Raw genomic sequence first — 22,801 nt, 5'->3', positions numbered from 1 at the left:
TTTTTTAATTCACTCTACCTTTTAGAATAGATTGTGGTTCAACTGTGAGTTGCAATTTAGGTCGATTCTAAAACTTTTATAGATAGAACAGTTACATCTTTTCTCCAACATATTTATCTTTAATACTCTTCTAACCCTATCCATGTAGTTTGCCTTTAGATCAGATCTTAATGATATTCCTTTCTTCCTACCATCCACTTCCCATTCCTTCATTATGGATCTTATCTGTATTCATGTTCATGTACGTGCGTGTGAGTGTGTGTGTGTGTGTGTGTGTGTGTGTGTGTGTGTGTGTATCCAAAGGAAAGTTGCATTTGAAAGTTTATGTATTAACTCTGAAAAGATAATCCTCATATGTAGGTAAAGTCATTAAAACATTCCTCTACATATAAATGTTAACAAAGCAGTGGATTTTTCTTTGAAAAAATTTGCTTTTATCTTTCTAATATTCTTTCTTTCATATAGATATAGTCAAAACCAAAATGAAACAGCAAAAAGAAAATTCAACTTCTTTTAATAATTCAAATAAAAATGCTTTTTAAATATTATCCCATGGTGTTCAAAAGAGATAATAGACAATATCTCTTCATTCTCATTCGACAAGTATTTATTGTTTCTACTATGTATTTGCACAATGCTGGTGGTGGGACCCAGACTGTTACATTGTCACCATTCAGAAGGTATCAGTATCTATCTATTGACTAATTTTTAAATTTAGAAATAATTATAGACACATGGGAAGTTTCAAAACTGAACAGGGAAATCCTATCCACCCCTCACCTGACCTCCCACAGTAGGATACAGTACTAGAAAAAAAAAATCAAAACCAGGCATTTGATATTGATATATCCTGCAGAGCTTATTTAGATGACATCAGTTTTATAAATACTCCTTTGTGAGTGTGTATTTATGCATTTCTATGCAATTTTATCATCTGTGTGGCTTTCTGTAACCATCACCACATTTTATATTATTGCTGCTATACAGATAGGACACCAAAAAAGGAACAAAATCTATGTCTTTTATGGATGTCAATTTAAAATATTTTCTGAATATAACCCTATGTTCTCTGAACATTAAATAAAAGTGGATTCTTAAGGAAATAATGCCTTACCCAAAAAAAGCTAAAATATTACCTTGTCATTGTAAATCTTTTAATTTCATGAGCCAAATAGTATTGGTTTGAAATGTTTCCTTTAAAACGAAACAAAACAAAAGATTAATATGCCGACATGCAAAAAGCTAAAACACAATCTTGAGTCAAAATTAGACATCTAAAGATTGAGAAAGTTTACTAGGAAAGCCTACAGCTCTAAGGAATAATTAATTTTTAAACATCTCACATAAAATAAAAACTAAAAAAAATCCCATACAGGTAAAGAAACAGCAGACAGCAAATAGATTTTTGCTGTTTGTGATTTACAGAATACCCATAGCCTCCTAGACCAGCCTGTCATTGTACCATGTTAATTTTATAACTGAGAAGAACAAGGCACAGAAAGCTTACAGATTTGAAAGATTAAAGTTCCAATCAAGCTGTTACTGCTCGAGGTCAGCAGGGACTTTACCACAGTTTCAAATCTACTGCTTATGCACTCTGCTATAAGTTTGTATTCATTGTAAGTACAAAAAAGATCAAAATTTTCCCTATTAAGCTAGCTGTAACTAGCTAAGCACACACTCCTACAGCAGTGACCTTGCTTTGGTCATTCTACAACCAATATCTACCTTTATCACTTTCTTAGTTTAGGCAAAGAAGAAAAGCAATTTTAATGATGATATATTCATTAAGAAACACATTAAGCCCCATTTTTTGCCATCCTTTAGTGATATTAAGACACCATCCCTGCCATCCATCAATTTTACCATAGATGAAATAAAATTCTTACACTCTATTTTACATTCAGTGACTTACAATGATACATAAAAGTATTTAGAAGTAGATGAGTATTGGGGCACCTGGCCGGCTCAGTCAGTGGAGCACGCGACTCTTGATCTTGAGGTACGGGTTCCAGGCCATGTTGGGTGTAGAGACTGCTTAAAAATAAAGTCTTCGAAAGAAAAATCAATGAGTATTTTCTAATTTAAAATGACTGAACACATATATATGTCTCCCTTACTCCTGAGACTCCACTGAAAATGATGGAAGACCAATATTTTTTAAAGGAAATGAAACTGTAAATAGTGAGTGAAGAAAAAAAACCAACATTGCATGATTCCAAAGTATTTTTAAAATATGAGAATAAGATAAAATAATCTTATGAATAAAACAGAAGCAATGTAGGTGTGAAAACCAGGGTAGGGAGGGGAATGGGATATTCAACAAGAAATAAAAGATTCAGTAATTCACCTGAATCACCAGAGTGATTCCTCTCTCTGTATGTCTTGCAAAATGCCCAGTGTGCAGAGGTTACAAGCATCTCACTAAGTTCAGTGAAAAAATAATCCAGAGTGATAGCCATCCAGCAAGATTAGAAAGCAATTAGACAAGTTAGAAGTAGAAGGTCACTGGGCTAACAGAAGAAAGGTTTTTAAAAGAATAGAAGAAATTTCATGAGTAAATACTATGAAAAGATAATAAGATATTGGCAGGAAATAGTGGAAAAAGGCCTTTTACTTTTTTATTATATGTGCTTCTCTTGCATTTTTATTAAGAGGTAAATATTTTATTTGATACAATATTTTTAAATGAAGTATAAAGGAAGGAAAAATAGGACCAAGAGGCTGAATCATGAGACTGATGCAATAAAAAATGTCCAAATATATCCCTGTATCTTTTAGCAGCAGAATTTAGTGGTGTACTGACTGACAACCTTCTGAAAATGACCACTTACAAGTTTAACAGATTCTTTAGCAGATAAGAGAACTAAGGTTAGAACTGGCACTTGCTTGACAAAACAGAGGTGACCTGACAGAGACACCTAACACAACAGAAATTTATTCTTCCTCTGCCCTCTGATGAACTAAATGATAACCTTTCATGAAGGATTAAGATGACCTTTACTAAATTATTTCAACCTCATTCTAATGTACTGAAAGTAAAAGTAGTATGTGAGGCCCTAGGATTTACTCCATGCATATTGTCAGAGGCAGTTCGAGTTTCAGATACTAACATGAAGAAGAAATTATGTGTTGTCATTTGGGTCCACACAGCTTGGTTCCACTCCAAAGTCCACTTTGGAACTATGAAAGAGACAAAGGGAAGCACATCTGGAAAACAATGTTACTGAAGACTGGGCTGACCTTTATGCTTGGCCAGAAGAGAATGAGCAATTCTCCAAGCATTCATACATGAGTCTGAAATAGCATATACTTTCAGGTGACATAAAGATTGACTTCAAAGTGACTCATTCCTACTGCTCACTGCTAGAGCTTTGAGAACATTAAAACAGAATATGAGATAAGGTTCTTGGATAACTGGGATTCCACTGAAGATTAAACATTACACAGTGGATTCAAGAATCCTCTTACCTGTCTCTTATAATAGCTCTGTAGGACCAGAAATGAGATCAAAGATCAGGCACAGGTAGAATTGAACCAGAAAAGAACTAAATTTACACACTTTTATTAATAGCCTATTTAAAACGTGCTTCAAAGAAATAAGAAAAAATCATATAAAATGAGACAGTGGGATATTATAAGACAACACTGTGATGGTGATAAACCGTTAACTTCCTGCCTTTTTTGACAGTTGGTATTTGCAGTGCTTTGACAGAGCTTTCCTCTGTCTGTATGTCTTGCTAAATGTCCAGTGAGCAAAGGTTACGAGCATCTCACTAAGTGGGGGTGATGCATCTTCAGGTCTAACAGCACTCTCCATGCAAGATGATTCATGACAACTATTCTCCCAGTGCTTTTGACAAAAACTACCTCATCAATCTGTGTTATAATACACTGCTGCTTTGCTACCTATGAATTCATCATCAGAAAGTATTTATTAGAAATATGGTTGATGGCATGCTTATAGTGAACCAACAGCATGTTGCAACTGTTACAATGCTTCCCTCTGCTAATCCATCCTTTATCACAAGACCACTAGATTTATCTATTAAGATATACTATCTTGTCAAGTTGAAATGTAACTGATCACCTACAGAAAAAACAAAAAACTTAAGAGTGGCATTCATGACCTTCTACTATTAGGTATCAGTTAGCTTTTGCAGCATACACCCTGTTTGACTTCTTCATGACTGGTAAGATATGAATAAATTAGCACACTTGACAATACCCAAATGCACTGTGTACCTATTCATCTATGCTTCTCCCCCAAACTGTTCTCAGCCTATAATGTTGTTCACAATACATTTTTCTTCTTTCAAAATCTTTCTAGGGCCTTCTATGGATATCTCTTTTCTTAATTCTTTCTCTAAGTAAGACACAATTGCCCTGTTCTTGCTTTCCCTTTGGTATATCATTTTCATGTTTACAGAGCGTTGTCTATTTAATAACATACTAACATGTTAACTTGATATAAAATGATATAATAATATATATACATAATATATTAAAATATAATTTCCTAATAGTGGAAGTATTTGCCAAATTGATCAAAAGTCATACTTTTACTTGGGGATATTCTGACAAAATGCTTTGGGTTTACTAGTCAACCAGAATGACACAATATTTAGAAACTATGTCATGAAAGAAAGGATTGAAGAATAGGTGATATGTATTTGGAAAAAGATATTGTAAAATGAAAAATATCAGGTCACTTCTAATGTACAAAGGACAGACATTCTATGTTTTTTAAATATTGTTATGCAAAGGACAGTGTATTAGGTGATCTGGTATTAATCTTGTTTTTAAGAGTTGGCAAAAAGTGCAAAATTCAGAGACAGGTTTTAGCTGAATTTAAGAAAAAATTTTGTTGTTAAACACTTAAAGATGAAAAGGTCTGCCTTGCAAGGAGCTGCACTAGCAGCTGAGTGTGTATAAACAGAACTTGCATAATCATCTCTTAAGACTACCACAGAAGTAATTCTTACGTAAGATGGCCTGTGTGATTTCTATGTTTCCTTTAAATGCTAAGATTCTAAGATTCTAGACATGTCTACCCTAAGCTTTTCATTACAGGATTTGACATAGTACATGCTCCTGTGTCGCACACTTATTAAAACTGATTTAGATCTGTACAGAATGGCCAACTGCCCAATAAAGCATCACACAACATGCCAAAAAATAGCATCCCTATTAGATGAGGAAGATCACATTAGGATGCAATCTGATATTTTACAACTCAGTTTTCCATTTACTTGCAGTTAATTATTAGTCTAGAAAGTCTACAGGAAAAAGAAAAATCCAATCATGTACCTGTAACCCTTAAATATTTAAAAGTATCAGGCTATATAAGATCATGTTTTAGAAAAAAAAGTTTTGATCCCCATGTCAAAAGGGGACTGGACAGAAGCACATGGGACTCAGGGCTACTGAATTGTCTGAGTTAACCAAGGTGAGAGGCAAGAAAGATTTAAATGACAAGGGGAGAAAAAGGAGAAAAAGGAATTGACAAAAAGTACCCTCTCCTCCTTTTCCATTATTTCTTGGCCTGCACTATTGTGGACTTCCAGCATCTCTGGGCTGAATTGCTACAAAAATCTCCAAACTTCTCATTTTTCCAAATTCTTCCTATAAAATTATCCCACAGAATAGATATTTATAGAATGAAATCATAAACAAATGATGTCAATCATTACTTTTTCTGTTGGCCATTTTTCATGAGTTATACTCCTCAAAATACTCATTGATTTACCATTCTTCATAAAATAGAGTTTAAATGCAAAGTCACTCTTATTTTGACCTCAACCTGTCAGATTCCTTCAGCTTATCTTTCTTGCCTACCTTGTCTCAACCCTTTACATCAGACTGCCTAGACTTGCTACATATTCAAAATGCAATATATGCATTTTCATCTCTAACCCTTAGCTCTGCTGTTTCCTTAATTATGTCTATCCACATACCAATATTGTGTCATCCTTGAAGATCTAGCTTAATTTTCAACTCTTCCATAAAACCTTTATAGCATTTTTAGTCATACACTATAATCCCCTCCTCTGAACGATTAAACAATTTCAGTCTGTAAATTTTATCTCATCATGTATTTAGTTGATTTTAATAATAGGAAACAATTGACAGAAATAGCATGTATTCTCTAAAAAGCCTGATTATCTTTCTCAAGTGTAATTTATGTTCACATTTTTGTCTTTTACTTAATTCATCTCTGGCTATCTTATTCAGATTTGCATAAAAATATTGTTTTAAATAAGGCTTATTGGTGCCTGCTTGAATTCAACTTCCTTACTTTCTCCTACCAAAAAGTAGTTAATACATGCCAAGTATATTCATATAATATTTTGAATTATATACCTGAATTATATACCAGCTTCATAAAACATGTTTTTTAAGCTTGTTTGACTTCTTATTCCAAAGCATATTTATATTTCCGCTGACTCCACTTCCCTGAGTCTTCCTGTAAATTTCTTTTGTGGTCCCCAAATGTGACCTGTCTCAGCTATGTGCGTTAGCACTGCATAATTTTCTTAAGATGAGCAGCTGAGCTGCCTGATTCTATTAATTTACTCACCAACCTATGTTAATATTATTTTGAAATAGAAACTAACTTTTTAACATGGTATATTGTATACTTACTTGTTAAATAATTTGCTTTATCTTCTATTGTATGTCAAGGCTATTTGAAATAAATATTTTATAAAAAAAATACCATGTCCCCAAAGGTAAAATGTGTAAAATACAGAAAGTAGAAAAAAGAAAATATTACCATAGTCCTACAACTCTCACATAATTGTTCACATTCCAGTACATTTTCTTCTCTTTAAATACTTTATTAACATAAATGTGATCATATTTCACATTCATTTATACCACACATATTTCACTTAACATTATATACAGCCACTGCCCATATTAGTACAAACTCTTTGCAAACATCACTCTTAAGAGTTGAAAGATCACTCATCAGAGAAACATGTTGGTGTTGTGAGGTCCTTCTTTTATGGGGATCTGTATTCTCTTTCTGGTCATGAATTCTGAGTCTGAGAACTGGCTCGGGTCAGAAAACTGTGCATGATATTGTAATTTTACATTGGGATAGCCATCTTCATTCCTTTTCATTTGTTTTGACTGAATATTTTAAGCATCACTTATTGTCTGTCTCTCCTATAGGAGCACCATAGCCCCCTAAAGGCCAGGCCCTTAACTGCCACTTCAGCCTTGCCACACAGTATAATAATTGCTCCTAACACACTTCTAATGTTTAAAAGTCATCACCTGGCCAGTATTATTTCTGGATCCTACCATCCCCATTGGTCATGAAGTCCTTTCACTGACTTGCTCTAATGTATCAACTCTCTTTTCCCTATACTTCTTTTGATTTCTACCTCCTCCGAATCTGAAATGCCTGAGATATTGCATCCTCAAGTGTATGCTCTTCCAAAAGTCTCCCATCTTACTTCACCATAGGTGAAAGTTTTAAGAACTTCATTTCTACAATATGCCTTTAGTCCACCCAGAACAAGTGATATGACCTCCTTGCCAGCCAGCCTGTGAGCCATTTAGCTGAGCTAAATGTCATTCTTGCCATTGAGGAGCTCCTCATAAAGCTGAGAACATTGAGGAGAGATATGTATATTAATCATATCTATACCAGTGTCTTCATGTGGTTTTAGCAGAAAATATTTGTGATAAGCCCAAGAGTGAAAATCTCAAGAGTCTCGCATCAGAGGAGTCAACTGATGAGTTCCATATGCCATAAAGCACCCATACTTATTATAATCACATTCAATCACTATCTTACAGCCTGGAAAGGCAATAGTAGGGGCTGTAAACTTCTAAAAGAAAATTACCTACAGTTTGTGTTAGAAACTGAGTGGGTGGGGGGGTCTTTCCTCTCACATAATTTTAGTTGGTGAGTTTTGTCTGATCTGCCAAGTTAGGCTGATTCACTACATTACATAAAAATAATATTTCAGTCTAAAAGAATAACCTTCCTGTTACATCAGTTTGTGTAGATTTTCTTCTGGAGCACAGGGCAAGGAGGAAGTACACAATCAGAACTCATTTAACCAAGCGCCTTTTCTGGCTAGGTATCATGCCCATCTCTCTCATTGATACCTTGTTTAATCCTCATAATAATATCAGGTGGAAGGTATTAATCCCATTTTTAAAGATGTGATAACAAAGGCTGGGATCAGTTAAGTAGTCTATCTAAAATTGAAATCTGGATGTGGCAGAGGCAAAATTTAACCCCAGGAATACCTGATTCTAAAGTCTGACCTATTCTAGCAATCGTCAGGAGGAGACAATTTTGCTTTTAACTATATACCTTATAATTGTTCTCCAAACAACTCCTTATAAAGAAAGCAAATAATCAGAACATGACTTTCCCAGCAGTTTACTTGGGTGAAAGAAAATGATCTCTTTCTTCCTTATATGGCCTCATGATGAAATACAAATTAGGGTGTCACTTCTACTACCCTAAATCCACCTTAAAAATGGTTCGTGTTCTTTTATTATTATTATTATTATTATTATTATTATTATTATTAGAGAAAGAGAGGAAGAGAGAATGTGCATGTGTGGGTAAGGGGCAGAAAGAAGGGGAGAGACAGAATCCCAAGCAGGCTCTGTGTTCTCAGTATAGAGTCTCATATGGGGCTCGATCTCACAAAGTGTGAGATCAGTTAACTGACTGAGCCACCCAGGTGCCCCAAGAATGGTTCATATTCTTAAAATTAGGTTATAAATAACATGTGGGAAGCCTCCACGAAGAAGGGAAAGGAAAGGCATAGTTCTAATTCCAATGCCAATACATGAGCTTCCAGTAAACAATGCCAAAACCAGGAGTTAAATAATAAAGGAAAAGTCTTTTTTTTTTTTTACTTCCAAGCATGTGTTTTATAGTTTATTGTCAAATTGGTTTCCATATAACACCCAGTGCTCTTCCCCACAAGTGGCCTCCTCCATTACCACCACTCTTTTCCCCCTCCCCCTCCCCCTTCAACCCTCAGTTTGTTTTCAGCATTCAATAGTCTCTCAAGTTTTGCATCCCTCTCTCTCCCTAACTCTCTTTCCCCCTTCCTGTCCCCATGGTCCTCCATTAGGTTTCTCCTGGTCTCCTGTTAGACCTATAAGTGCAAACATATGGTATCTGTCCTTCTCTGCCTGACTTATTTCGCTTAGCATGACACCTTCGAGGTCCATCCACTTTGCTACAAATGACCATACTTCATTCTTTCTCATTGCCATGTAATACTCCATTGTAGTCTTAAAAGAACCTTGAGCCACATAACAAATTAAACCTTAACTAAAACACATAAACTATAAGACTCAAGATAATGAAAGAAACCTTTACTTCTGAGATTGTGACTTATTCGAGAGGTGGATGGGGTTACTTTGGAGGCAGTGATAACTAAAGAATATCAAAACTGGAAAGCAGAAAATTACAAACCACAACAATGAAATTTCTAGGAGCTCTCCATGGTGCTACTCAATTCAGCCTGTGTCCTTTGATGATTTCTATGCAGCACTTGAAGTCACCTTAGCTCATCGCTGGGTTCAGGTCCTTTCCAGATCTAAAGATTTTTAAAACTAGAAAACCCCCTTATATTTATAAAACTATGATTTATAGTAGAGTGATTTGACTCTTCTTTCTCTAACTTAATGACATCTCTAAGTTTAGCACACAGCAGTAACCCATTATGATGCTGACCAATCTACCTGGTTGAGATAGCAGACCTCAGTTACCAGTAAAAGTAGCTTCTTTGCCAATTCTGTAGCCATCCATCATTGCCCTATGTAGGCAGGACAATGTGCTTTCCTTAGCCATATTAGCAGAGATAATGGGCTGACCGGAAGCATCTCTTTGAAATTTTCTTTTGGGGGCACCTGGTTGGCTCAGACTGTTATGCGTCTGACTTTGGCTTGAGTCATAATCTCAGTTTGTAAGTTTGAGCTCTGCATCTGGTTCTGTGCTGACCACTCAGAGCCTGGAGTCTGCTTTGGATTCTGTGTCTCCCTCTCTCTCTGATACTCCTCTGCTTGCTCTCTGTCTCTCAAAAATGAATAAATGCTAAAAAAAAAAAAAAAGAAAGAAATTTTCTTTTGATGAGGGGAGTCTGGGTGGCTCAGTCGGTTAAGCATCTGACTCTTGATCTTGGTTCAGTTCATGATGTCACAGTTAGTGAGTCAGAGCCCCGTGTTGGGCTCTGCACTGACAGTGCAAAGCCTGATTGGAGTTCTCTCTCCCTCTCTCTCTCTCTCTCTCTGCCCCATCCCCCTTGTGCTCTATCAAAATAAATAAATAAACTAAAAAAATTTTTTTAAAAAGCTCTGAAATCTTTGGCAACTATATGATAAAGCTGCCCATCTGTTTGAATCATTACCTAGTTGCAAATAAACCAGGTTTTCTGAGCTTCAAAGTCTTAGCTTAAGTGGGCCTATACTTATTTGTAAAAAATTGTAAGGAAGTATATCCTTCAGAATTTTGACTACAGAAATAAATTTACTCTATATTTCATCCCAGAAAAAATATCTCTGAAAATTTAGGTTGGGAAATATAATAATGAAACTACTGCCACATTAAAGAATAATAATTTCTCCCTAGACTTGTATGTAAAAGTAAAAAACTGATGCCTCCTGAACTTTATTTCTATCACTCTGTGATCATAAATCTGACAATGATTGGCTTTCAGTCACTACTTAAAGGTGCTGAAAAAGACTTTAAGGCCTTATGGAACTTCCAAATCAATACAGCAGACTGAGTAAGCTCAATGTCCTCACCTCCCTCTATAAATTTAAATGATAGTAAACAGTAAAAACAATAATAAATTTGTAGTAAATTTACAAAAACATTGTAAAAGAGGCAAAAAACATTAAATCAGATATTTGATAAAATTTTAAAAGATGAAAAATACATGGGGCTCTGATATCTTCTTCCAAGAAGATGGGATAGTTATACTTTTCCTTATTCTCCTGAATGAATATAACTTTTAAAACTGGGCATTATATGTAAAACAAACATAAGAAGACTATAAAAGGTAGTTTCTAAACCAGCTAGAAATCTTCAGAACCTACGTAAATTCTCCGGTCTGATTTTTGCCTTATATATCTCAGACTTAGAGCTCAGGAAACTGGCACTTGGAAATTCCAATAGGCACAAACAAACAAACAGACAAACAAACAAAATAGCCCTAACAAAAGCTTTCCCTCACTGGGCAAAGGACCAGAAAAGGTACACTTACAACATACAAAGCTTTTAGGCAAGAGCTATTCTACTCCAGCCATACACCACAGGGAACAGAAAAGAGAAGAAAAGAAAAGAAAAGAAAAGAAAAGAAAAGAAAAGAAAAGAAAAGAAAAGAAAAGAAAAGAAAAGAAAAGAAAAGAAAAGAAAAGAAAAGAAAAGAAAAGAAAAGAAAAGAAAAGAAAAGAAAAAAGAAAAGAAAAGAAAAGAAAAGAAAGAGAAGAGAGGAAGGAAAAAAAAGTAAATGAAAGGAAAGGAAACCATGTGACCTCACCACCATTCACACCAACAAAGGAGAGGGAAGTCTAGAAGTGGCATATATTCAGGCTGTTATAAGGGACCCCATCCCCCACCAGAGTAATGTCAGAGAAGGCTGTGAGCAGCCAGGACTTTCATTCTCTATTCTATCAACACAACATCTTAGTTGTGAGATGGTATAGTCTTTTTATAAGATGTTATCACTGAGGGAACCATATGAGATTTCTCTGTACTGCTTCTTACAACTGCATATGAATCAACAATACCTACAAGGATCTCAAAATAAAATTTGAAAGTTTAATAAAAAATATATTTGATCATGAAACATTATGATATGCAGAGGATTAAGACCACAGATACAAAGTCCATGTTATAGAAATACAAGAAAAAGGATCAGAAAAAAATTCAGAGGAAAGAAAAATAAAAATATTTTATTTTCTAACTGAAAGAATAATAAAAAGTTTCATTATGATCTGTAGACACAAAGAAGATCTGTTTCCAAGAACATGATTGCAAATGCCAAAGGTGAAGAAAATCCTAAAATCTTTTACAAAGTGTAGATACCTACAAAGCAACAGGGTTTTATCTGCAGCCAGGCTTCTTATAAAATATAATGGATGTCTAACAACTATAAAATAATTATTTCAAAGTACTAAGGAAAAATTATTTTGATTTCATATTTCTATATCTAGCAAAACTATCAACAAATGTAAAAAATAGAATAAATGCATTTAAGAGAATGCATATTTAAGAGAATACTGTGCCATTTTACATCCTCTGTACTCTTTCAGGTAAAATAAACTGACAAACAAACCTATGAGTCCATCAAAGGAAGAAAGAAATAAGACAAGACAAGAAAAGAGGAAAAAAATCAAATACTTGAGGAAATGAAGTCCAAGAAATATTAATGACATAAGTGAATTTTTTAAATTTTCTAAGATGACAGTTTGAGATAGGCTTAATAAATGAGGTAAAAATCATAACATGAGGAGCTCCCAGAATACCTTCAAGAGGAAAGTGGCTTCCTTCTAATGACACAATATGATTGAAAAACTAGGTATTGATAATGTAACTTTTACTTTATTAATTTTATTAATTTCTGTACTGACTAAAACTATACTGACTTCTGCATGTTTTCTCTATACAACTAAACAATATGTAAAACTCCCAACTTGCTTTAAAGCACTTGATAAATATTAAATGCTGGTAGGCTCTCCATCCTAGTTTGACTAAGATTCTATTCTCTAAGTCCATACAACAAAATGTTATGGTAGGTATCCTTTCAATGTTTTAGCAGCTAATCATCTTTTCTGGGAGTTTCTCAAGTTAGGTCACTTCATTAAAAAAAAATATATATTCTCAGTGCACCTGTGTGGCTCAGTATGTTAATTGTATGACTCTTGATTTCACCTCAGGTCATGATCTCACAGTTCGTGAGATTGAGCCCTGTTTGCTGACAGCACAGAGCTTGCTTGCTTGGGATTCTGTCTCTCTCTCTCTCTCTCCCTCTATCTCTATCCCTCCCCTGCAGTCCCATGCACACTCTCTCTCTCTCTCAAAATAAATAAATAAACTTTTTAAAAAATGTATGCGCATTCTCATTTTTAAAAAGTCATATTCTTATTTTATGAAAATTAAATCCCAAAATCAGAAAATGTATAACTTCAAACTAAAGCAACAATATCACTATAGTTTGTCTTGAACACTGTCTTAAGACTATAGAGGAATTATTTACCTTTTCCTCCTTATAAATTCAGGATGCTTGGAAATACTCATCTTAGGAAAGTTGAGCTGGTTGATTTACAGCTGTGTTATCTGTGTGAGGATATAGTTAGTGCTCGCTTCGGCAGCACATATACTGTGTGAGGATATAGTTATAGTGAACTAGTCAGGTACAGAGACTGTACACTCAGTATATAGAATGAATTGTAGGAAAGATGCATTTATTCCATTGTACTTGAATGTAGCAATTAAACTTCCTTGAAACACTGTCTGATTATCACCTCTTACTTTCAGAGGGCATAAGCAAACATTTTTTAAAAAGTTATTTTAGAGAATCAGTTTTCTAAAAGAGAATACAAGATAGCCACCATTCCTCTTCTTCCTAGGATCACAGCTAGCCTTCCTTTATAGTTATGGGTGTCTAGCTGGCTGAGTTTCTAGCCAACAAGATATAAAAGAAAGCAATGTGCACTGTTTTCAGGTCTCTCTCATAGAAAAATATCATGTGTGATCCTCTGTGCTTTTTCAACCTACAGGGAAATAGAATTGAGTTGAGCAAAGTGACCTTGAAGACTACAACTAGAAAATGGCAAGACAATAAAGTGGAAGTAACATGGGTCATTGACTCACTAGGAAGAGCACCTTATTGGACTTCATGACAATATGGCTGAACCAATGTATACATTTTGATCTGTTTGTTATAGCAGCTATTATTACCTTATGTAACTATCTCACACTGACATCTTAAAATTCCAACTAATTGGGGGCTTACAAAATGCAGTCAACTTTAAGCTACAGAAAAACACTGTTATTAACTATGCATCAATAGTAGCCTAGGAGGCATTCCTTTTTTGAATTTAGTTGTTTCTCCAATTGCAGATCTCTTCAGAATAGTTATGATGAGGGATAAAGAGTATTTTATTTCCAGATAACTCTAAAGAACATATAGCAAGAGTGTTGTCCATGGATGAGACAAAAAAATCACTTACCTCCATGATTCTAGCAATATGGTACCAGAATTTTTAAATTTATGAAAACAAAAATGACACCTTAACTTTATATTTCAAGAAATTGTGTTTTAGGTGTCCATGAAGTTATATTTATGAAGGTAAAATGGCTAAACATTTGAAAAATTAGCATGTCTATTTTATCAACATCTGTTGGAAAATTTGATGACACTAAGGTCCTAATCTTTTCCCAGAATTACTTGGGTATGACTGACAAGTAAAAAATAGCATATAATTAAAGTACACAGCATACTTTGTTACTTATATATATTGTAAAACCATTGCCACAATCAAGCTAATTAACATATCTGTCACCTCACATAATTACCATGTGTGTGTGTTAAAAACACTTGACATCTACTTTCTTAGCAAATTTCAAGTACACAATATACCACTACGAGCCATAGTTACCATGCTTTACATTACGTCTCCAGACTCATTCATCTTATAACTGAGACTCATATAACTTATAACTCATTTCCCTCATCTCTCAGCCCCTGATAACCACCATACTATTCCTGTTACTATGAATTTGATTTTTTTAGATTCCACATATAAGTGAGATCAGGCACTCATTTGCCTTTCTGTGCTTGGTTTATTTCACTTAGCATAATGTCTTCCAGGTTCATGCATACTGTTGCAAATAGCAGAATTTCTTTCTTTTTTAAGATTGAATAGTAGTCAAAACTAATTTTTTTAAAGGATAAGTGGATGTTCATTTTGCAGTTTAGAATTGAAGAGAGTGAAAGAATAAAGTTCCATTGGGGAAGAAGGATATTATCAAGATGCATGTGCATTGCTACTAAAAAGAATAAAAGAGAACTTGCACTTACTCATCTTTTTTGTTCTCTAGTTAAGGACATGTCTAAACATAGCCAATAAAATGAAATGCAGAACAGCTCATATGGTTCATTCAGTTTTTCATTATAGATAATTACTTTCTATCCATTTATCATTATCTCACTGACTCAGACCAAAAGATTACTATTTGCTTCCTTCCCTTTTGTCGCTGCAATTATTTGGCTACTTGAAGCAAAATGATAAGTAGTCTCTTCCTCAGTAGTTGAAAGTGTAGAGGTGGTAAATTTTATTGATCATACTCTCAACTTTGTCAGTAAGTATGTGTTAAGTTACTCAAGAGCACCCATCTCTGCATTTTTGTCAAAGTTGACATCTACTTCCTACAACTAGATATTTTAAACAGATTTAGTTGCTAATCAAAAAATAAACAGCAATTTTAGTGCAAGGGAAAAAGTAGTGATATATATGTTTATACGTACATATGTATGTGTATGTGCTGTGTGCATGCACAGAATTAACCTAGCCCATTATCAGAGGTTACATAACCCTTAGACTGCTTGCTGAACTAGATATTATATATAGCTTTTACATGCCTATTGCCAGCTTTTAAAAAGACTTCCAGCGTCCCACTTCTGGGGACTAAACCTCTCAGCCAAACCACCACATTATCACACCATGAAATAAAGCCACTTTAAGGGTTTCACTCATTTGTTTTAGGGTAAGCAATAACTGAAAGGAAGCACACTTAGCTCAGACAGCTATGCATGTGATGAACAAAATGTCACTTTTTTTACACACTGCCCTTGTCACTGTTTCTCAATATGGTTCTGCCTGTGCATACACAATGTGGAAATAAACTCTCCCACCTTCAGGCTGTCTGAATGAATGCAGTTCATGAATCTGCATTCATTTTTTAAAAGATACGCAATGTTTCAGCCCTCTCTCATCAATGCACCATAATGCTGCCTTGAGTTTACAAGGTAGCTTGAATGCAAGAGGTGTCTGCTGCTGTCCAAAGCACTACAAGCTGGCAAACTACTGGCAGGTTGACAACCATTGCAAAGAACACTGTTGCAAAGCACGGGACCCTTTTGTTTTATTACAAATTCTTAATTAACTCAATATCTCACTGAGCTCCTTTTGGATATTCTCTATTATCCATTACACACACACACACACACACACACACACACACACACACACCCCATGCAAGTGGGAAGCTGCAGGTAGGACTTGGAGGACTGCACACCGAATGCTGGACTGAAGTGAATGGAGCTCCTCACCCGCCAGCCTTGGACAGTGATGTTCCAAGTCATTAGCATGTCGTCTGTTTCTGGCAAGCTCCCCCTGGTCGGACTGGGCTCCCAAACAGTCCGAGCCAGAATTTGTAGCAGCAGCACTTTCTGCCTTCCACGTGAATGACCAGAGCTCTCAGAGCTAGCAGATTGGTACCCGTTCCTAACACTAGACCCTCTAGGCAGAAGGGCTGGCATTAACTACTGTGAATTGATTACATATTCTTTATTCTTTCACAAGTCCTATTTACTAAGGGCTCTTAAAATATCTGGCACTGATTTAGGCATTTTGCGATGGCCCTTACATCTGAGTCTTAAGTAGCAACTCAAAGAGCTATTCAGTTCCTTGTTACAGCCAAACCCCCTGACAGCAAGCCGTGCCTTGACTACATTATGTACTTTTCAGCAGATGGAGTTTGGGGATTCCTGTGAAATTGTGAAACAAAAGCACTGAGACACAGCAGAACAGAGCTGAGAGGGAGTAACTGATGGATAATATCCAAAGAACACTAAACAGCACAGGTAGGGTTAGGGTAAGTTAAAAAAAAATGACAAGAGATTCTGGATTCATAAAAGTTTGATTTTTTCATTACTAAAGAGTTTTAAAAGTGATAGTATTTTAGAAAAATAAGGCAACAATGACAAAAAATATTAAAAAGGACATTGCTTCCCTGTAAATTCAAACAGTCTAAACTGTGCCAGGCATCTCCAAACATTTCATGTTTTAATTGGCTTCCCAGGGCTACAAGTGACATCCACTTAATCTTGTATTGATTTTCTAAGATGTTTCCTGTTACTATGACTACCCCAATCAATTAACTTCTTATAAGTAGCAAGATAATTTTCTTTCTTGTTTCTTTCCAATGAAGTCTGAATAATTTGTTCCCACAAAAATATTTGATGTTGCCTCTCTTCTATCAAGGAACTATGTTATAATGTTAAAATTGTTTGGTGTCTTTCATTTATTTATTTATTTATTTATTTATTTATTTATTATTTTTGAAAGAGAGTGAGAGATCTCACACATGTGAGGGGGGTGGGGCAGAGAAAGGGTGGCAGAGGATCCAGTGCAAGTTTGGTGCCAGCAGCAGAGAGCCCTCTGTGGGGCTCAGCCTCACAAACTGTGAGATTATGACCTGAACCAAAGTCAGACGCTTAACTGAGCTATCCAGATACCCCTGATGACTTTCTTTAAAAACAACAACAACTCAGGCAACAACAGATGTTGGCAAGGATGTGGAGAAAGAGGAACCTTTTGTGCTGCCAGTGGGAATGTAAACTGGTGCAGTCACTCTGGAAAACAGTATGGAAGTTCTTCAAAAAATTAAAAATAAGACTATCCTATGACCCAGAAATTGTACTACTGGGTATTTATCTAAAAGATACAAAACTGCTGATTTGAAGGAGCACATGCTCCTCAATGTTTATAGCAGCACTATCAACAATAGCCAAATTATGGAGAAAGCCCAAATATCCATAGAATGACAAGTGCATAAAGAAGATGTGGCATACATACATATATATGTGTGTGCGCATATATATATATACATATATATATAATGGAATACTACTTGGTGATCAAAATGACCGATATCTTGACATTTGCAACAACATGGGTGGAACTGAAGGGGATTATGCTAAGTGAAATAAGTCAGTCAGAGAAAGACAAATACCACATAATTTCACTTACATGGGAATTTGAGAAACAACACAGATAAACACAGGAAAAGGAAAGCAAAAATAAGATAAAAACAGAGATGGAGCTAAACATGAGAGACTCTTAAATACAGAGAACAAAGTGAGGGTTGCCAGTGAAGTGTTGGGTGGGGGCTGGGCTAAGTGGGTGATGGACATTAAAGAGGGTACTTGTTGGGAGGAGCACTGTGGTGTTAATGTAAGCGATGAATCCCTAAATTCTACTCTTAAAATCATTATTACACTATATATTAACTAACTTGAATTTAGATAAAATTTAAAAATTTTTTAAATTAAAAAATATTTACAGGTTCTGCACAGAGAAAGCATACAGAACTGTCCCTGACCAAGATCATGAGTGACTTATCAATCTGTGGTTGTGTTGATAAAAATTCTTTTTGGCTATGAGAAAATTGCCTTTCCCTTGGCCTTCACCACAGGGAACTGAAAGGCTGGCAATCTCTCAAAGAGGATGCTCACTGTGAAGAGGAAAGTGGTGCTGCCACTAGGAGTCAAAGGAAGTGCAAGGCCACAGGCCAGCCATTTTTTACTTCATTAGTTAGAATTGTACTTTCTATCCCCCAAAACAAATTTCACTTGTATATTGTGAGGATTTTGGCATGGAGGAGGGAAGTTACTCTAATCTGAGCCTACCCACTCTTTCTGAAGCACAGCCCTGGAAACAATAAAAACAAGATTCAAGAAAGACATTGGTCTTTGGAGTCAGAAAACCTGGACACAAGCCTTCATGTCAGTTCAGAAAATTTGGTTAAGCCTCCTAAACTCCTTGAAGTTTCATTCTCTCGCCTACAAAATGAGACCAATATAGTTACCTCCATGGTAGTATGGATGTTCTCTAAAACATTTTTTATGTTTATTTTATTCTTGAGAGAGAGACACACACAGAGCATGAGAAGGGGAGGGCAGAGAGAGAGGGAGACACAGAGTCTGAAACAGGCTCCAGGCTCTGAGCTGTCAGCACAGAGCCCATCGCAGGGCTCAAACCCATGAACCATGAGATCATGACGTGAGCCAAAGTTGGCACTCAACCAACTGAGCCAAGTGCCTAGTACAGAGGTTCTCTAAATCTAACTTTTATATCCTTCTGTTGACGTCAATTCTTCTACTCGAAACATCTTTCCAAAGCAGAGGAGTGGCCAGGTCACTTTTCTGTCCCAAACTTCCCCAAGTCTGGAGAAACACAGGCCAAACTGCAGAGGGTACCATCCTCCATCCCACTGTTCTCAGCCAGTCTTTCTTGGCTGTTCTCTGATCATCTGCCTCAATTCACTTCTTGGTCCAGCTTCCTCAGAACAGATTTATCATGTACTTTCAACCCCTTACAGCTGTGTGTTTGTTCAAAACACCTCCCCAAAGCTCTTCTGTCTGACAGGCACTTCCTGTCCTTGTTCACTTAGCAAACTCCTGCTCACCCCCCAGGCCAAAGATATCCCCACAATCACTATCTTTCCCACTGTGCGTGGAGTTTCTCCCCCACCAAAAAAAGATTAATTAGTTTCAGGTGAAACAATCTCATTTTTCATTTGGCTTCCAACATGAACAAATATTTTATTTGGCACCTAACATGAACATATCTAGATGTTACTTAACCACACAGTGAAGTTAAAAAAAAAAAAAAAAGGCATCTGTGTATTGACAACCTGAGCACTAAAAACAAAATATGATGGTTATTCAGATTCCCAAAGTCAATCAACTTTAAGTCTTCAGTGTAAGTAGTCACTGAATTGTGAGAAAAGCAGCACACATGCAGAAAAATATGCCACCTGACAAATGAGCTTATCCACATCAATTACTTTGAGCCCTGCTATCACCTGCGAAGCAGAAGATGTATCATTTCTAATTTAATACTCTAACATTGGTATAAGTGAATGGGACTGAGATTCAAACAAGGTAAGTAATTTGCCCAAGTATTTAATATGTAGCAGTGTTGTCATCCAAACCTGGGTCTATCTACCTCTAAAGCCCATTTTATTTCCACCCCTCTGCATTGACCTTGGACTTTAATCGTAGGTGGAACTTAAGAGCAATCATCTATGTGTCTTTCTCCCTGGTGTCAGGTGCTATCTCTAGCCAGATCACTCAAAATCCTCTTTTGCTTGAGAAAAGGGGGGTTGGTGTGTACGTGCATTTAGAAAGGTTATACAATCATCTGAAGAGGAAAAGAGATGGGGCCTCTTCAAAACACAATTACATCATCCTATTAATAATGTACATAATTAGAGTAAGTTTTCTTCCTGGCACTAGACCTGTTAGCATTTCTTATTTTTGATTCAAATACCTGGAATATTTGTTGTATTTGCCTAAATAAAAGTAACATATTATAGCATGACTATAGCATGATATAAATTATCATTGAGTTATTAAAAATATTCTATCGCCTCATTTCCCTGACTAGGTTCATTGGAAAAGGTTTATTATTGTGATTGTATGGTAGTCTTGGTAGTAGTTGTGTTTAGCAACCTGAAATTGTATATATAGCTTACTTCAAATGTTTTTTGGCCTTACATTAATCTCAAAAAAAAGTTTAAATTGATGTTTGGCATGAAGCATGTATCAATATGCAATAATATGTCACACATAGTACATGCAAAGTAAAACATAGTCATGATTATGAAAGTCATAAAATATTACACTTCAGGAGAAGACTGTGAAATGCCCCATGCCCCAATGAATGGAACATTTTTTGCACATCTTATTTTCTTATTCAGAATTACTATTGTTTTAGATCTAGATATAGAAGTAGTTATAGATACAGATAGAGACAGAGATACAGAGCATTTAAAAAATCAATCTGAACTTGAGAAAAACTAGTTTAAAGATAGTAACATGTCAAATTTATTCCCAGAAAGAGTTCCCTTAAGTGGCTTCCCAGTTGGCAAACAGGGGAAATCAACCATCTTACTCAGTCTAGGCCCTGGGAGAAAGGTGAGGGGACTGAAACATTTATGGGGAATGGAAACAAGGCAGGTCCCTAAGTGCAGCGAGCACAGGGGACCCTTCTCTCTCCAACACAAACACAGAGATTAAAATTGGCAGTAGCTCCTGCTGTGCTGACACTTAGCACTTAAAGAAATTCTGATAGTCGCCATGTTTATATGGAAGCTCTCAAACACGTCCAAGTTGTCAGTTTTCTCTCCTGGAATGACTTACAATGTTACTATTAAATGACTCCCAAATGCATGTAAGTTGGCAAATAGCAAGTTCCTGAGTCTATTCTTGAGATGTTTTTTACTTTCAATTTCTTACAAATAATATGAGCTCTCTAGTCCTTCACATAGCTGAAAACCCTATCCCTGGTGCAGAAAGAAGACAGCAGATTAGGGGCACCTAGGTGGCTCAGTCAGCTGAGCATTGGACTTCGGCTCAGGTCATGATCTCATGGTTCGTGAATTTAAGCCTCACATCAGGCTCACTGCTGTCGGCACCCACTTCAGATCCTGTCTCCCCATCTCTCTTCCCCTCCCCTGCTTGCACTCTCTCAAAAATAAATAAAACATTTTTTTAAAGTTAAAAAAAAAGATGGCAAGTTAAAAAAAATTATAAAAGGCTAGATTACCATTATGTGTTAACTAACATGATTGTGGAAACCAATTTTCTTTATAAAGTGAAGAACACTTTTTCTTAATGTTTATTTTTTTTTTTTTGAATGTTTATTTATTTTTGAGAGAGAAGCAGAGGGCAAGTGGGGGAGGGGCAAAGAGAGAGTGAGACACAGGATCTGAAGCAGGATCCAGGCTCTGAGCTATCAGCAAAAAGTCCTACATGGGGCTCGAACCCACAAACCGTGAGTTCATGACCTGAGCTGAAGTTGGACGCTTACCCAACTGAGCCACCCAGGCGCCCCAATGTTTATTTATTTCTGAAAGAGAGCAAGTGGGGGAGTAGTAGAGAGAGGGAAAGAGGGAATCCCAAGCAGGCTCCTCATGGTTAGTGCAGAGCCCAATGTAGGACTTGAGCTCACCAACCATGAGATCATGACCTGAGCTGAAATCAAGAGTCAGATGTTTATCCAACTGGGTCACCCAGGTGCCCTACAAAGTGAAGGATACTTGACACACTGCTGACAATAGGGCAGAATTAGTACTGATTCTACATGATATACACATTTCCAAGCATACTTATCCCATGTCCTCTTCCAACACCAATTAACTGTCTCTATGGAGTTTTTAAAAAGGTGTTGTTGAAGATAAGACAGGAGCAAGGCTAACTCACCAAGAGCAAGTCAGAAAACCTGCATCAGAAAAAAAAACTTATATAGATAAAAAAAGATCAGTGTGTCTTATTCACTTCAGAAGCAACATCCAAACTGTGAATTCGATTCAGTAAAGATGTCCTGCTGCCTGGAGAATAGGGTCATTGTTAGTGAGTCATCAGCCATCAGTTTAGGTGCCTACATACACAGTCAGAAATTACTATGGAGCAGAGGTCTGCATGATTTTGACTATTCAACATAAAAAAATAAAGTCTAACCTTCCAGCCTAATGAATGACAAAGATATAATTAGCTATTTTGAAGCAAGTGGTATTTTCAGTGGTTAAAGTTACAAAAAGTAACTGTTGACTTGCAAACTTTTAAAATGCATGTTGAATACACCAAAAGTAAACAGTAAATAATATCACTGAAAAGTTACTTTGCAAATACTTTTTAAAAATTTATTTCATGACTATTGTATTCAAAGTACCATAAAGCAAACTACTGAGAGCAGAAGGACATCCTAAAAGCTAAAAGAAATTCTCAATAGTAGG

At 36.0% G+C, this 22,801-nt stretch overlaps 1 protein-coding gene across 1 annotated transcript in view; it reads right to left on the bottom strand.

Annotated features, from left to right (window-relative positions):
* CLVS2 (clavesin 2) overlaps window positions 1–22,801 on the bottom strand; it is a 72,849-nt gene that overhangs the window by 36,461 nt on the left and 13,587 nt on the right. The gene's annotated exons all lie outside the window — the stretch shown is intronic.

This window comes from Suricata suricatta, chromosome 7 (assembly GCF_006229205.1).
Source record: "Suricata suricatta isolate VVHF042 chromosome 7, meerkat_22Aug2017_6uvM2_HiC, whole genome shotgun sequence".
Taxonomy (NCBI): domain Eukaryota; kingdom Metazoa; phylum Chordata; class Mammalia; order Carnivora; family Herpestidae; genus Suricata; species Suricata suricatta.
Note: the sequence above shows the minus strand (reverse complement) of the source record. Positions and strands in the feature narration are given on the sequence as shown.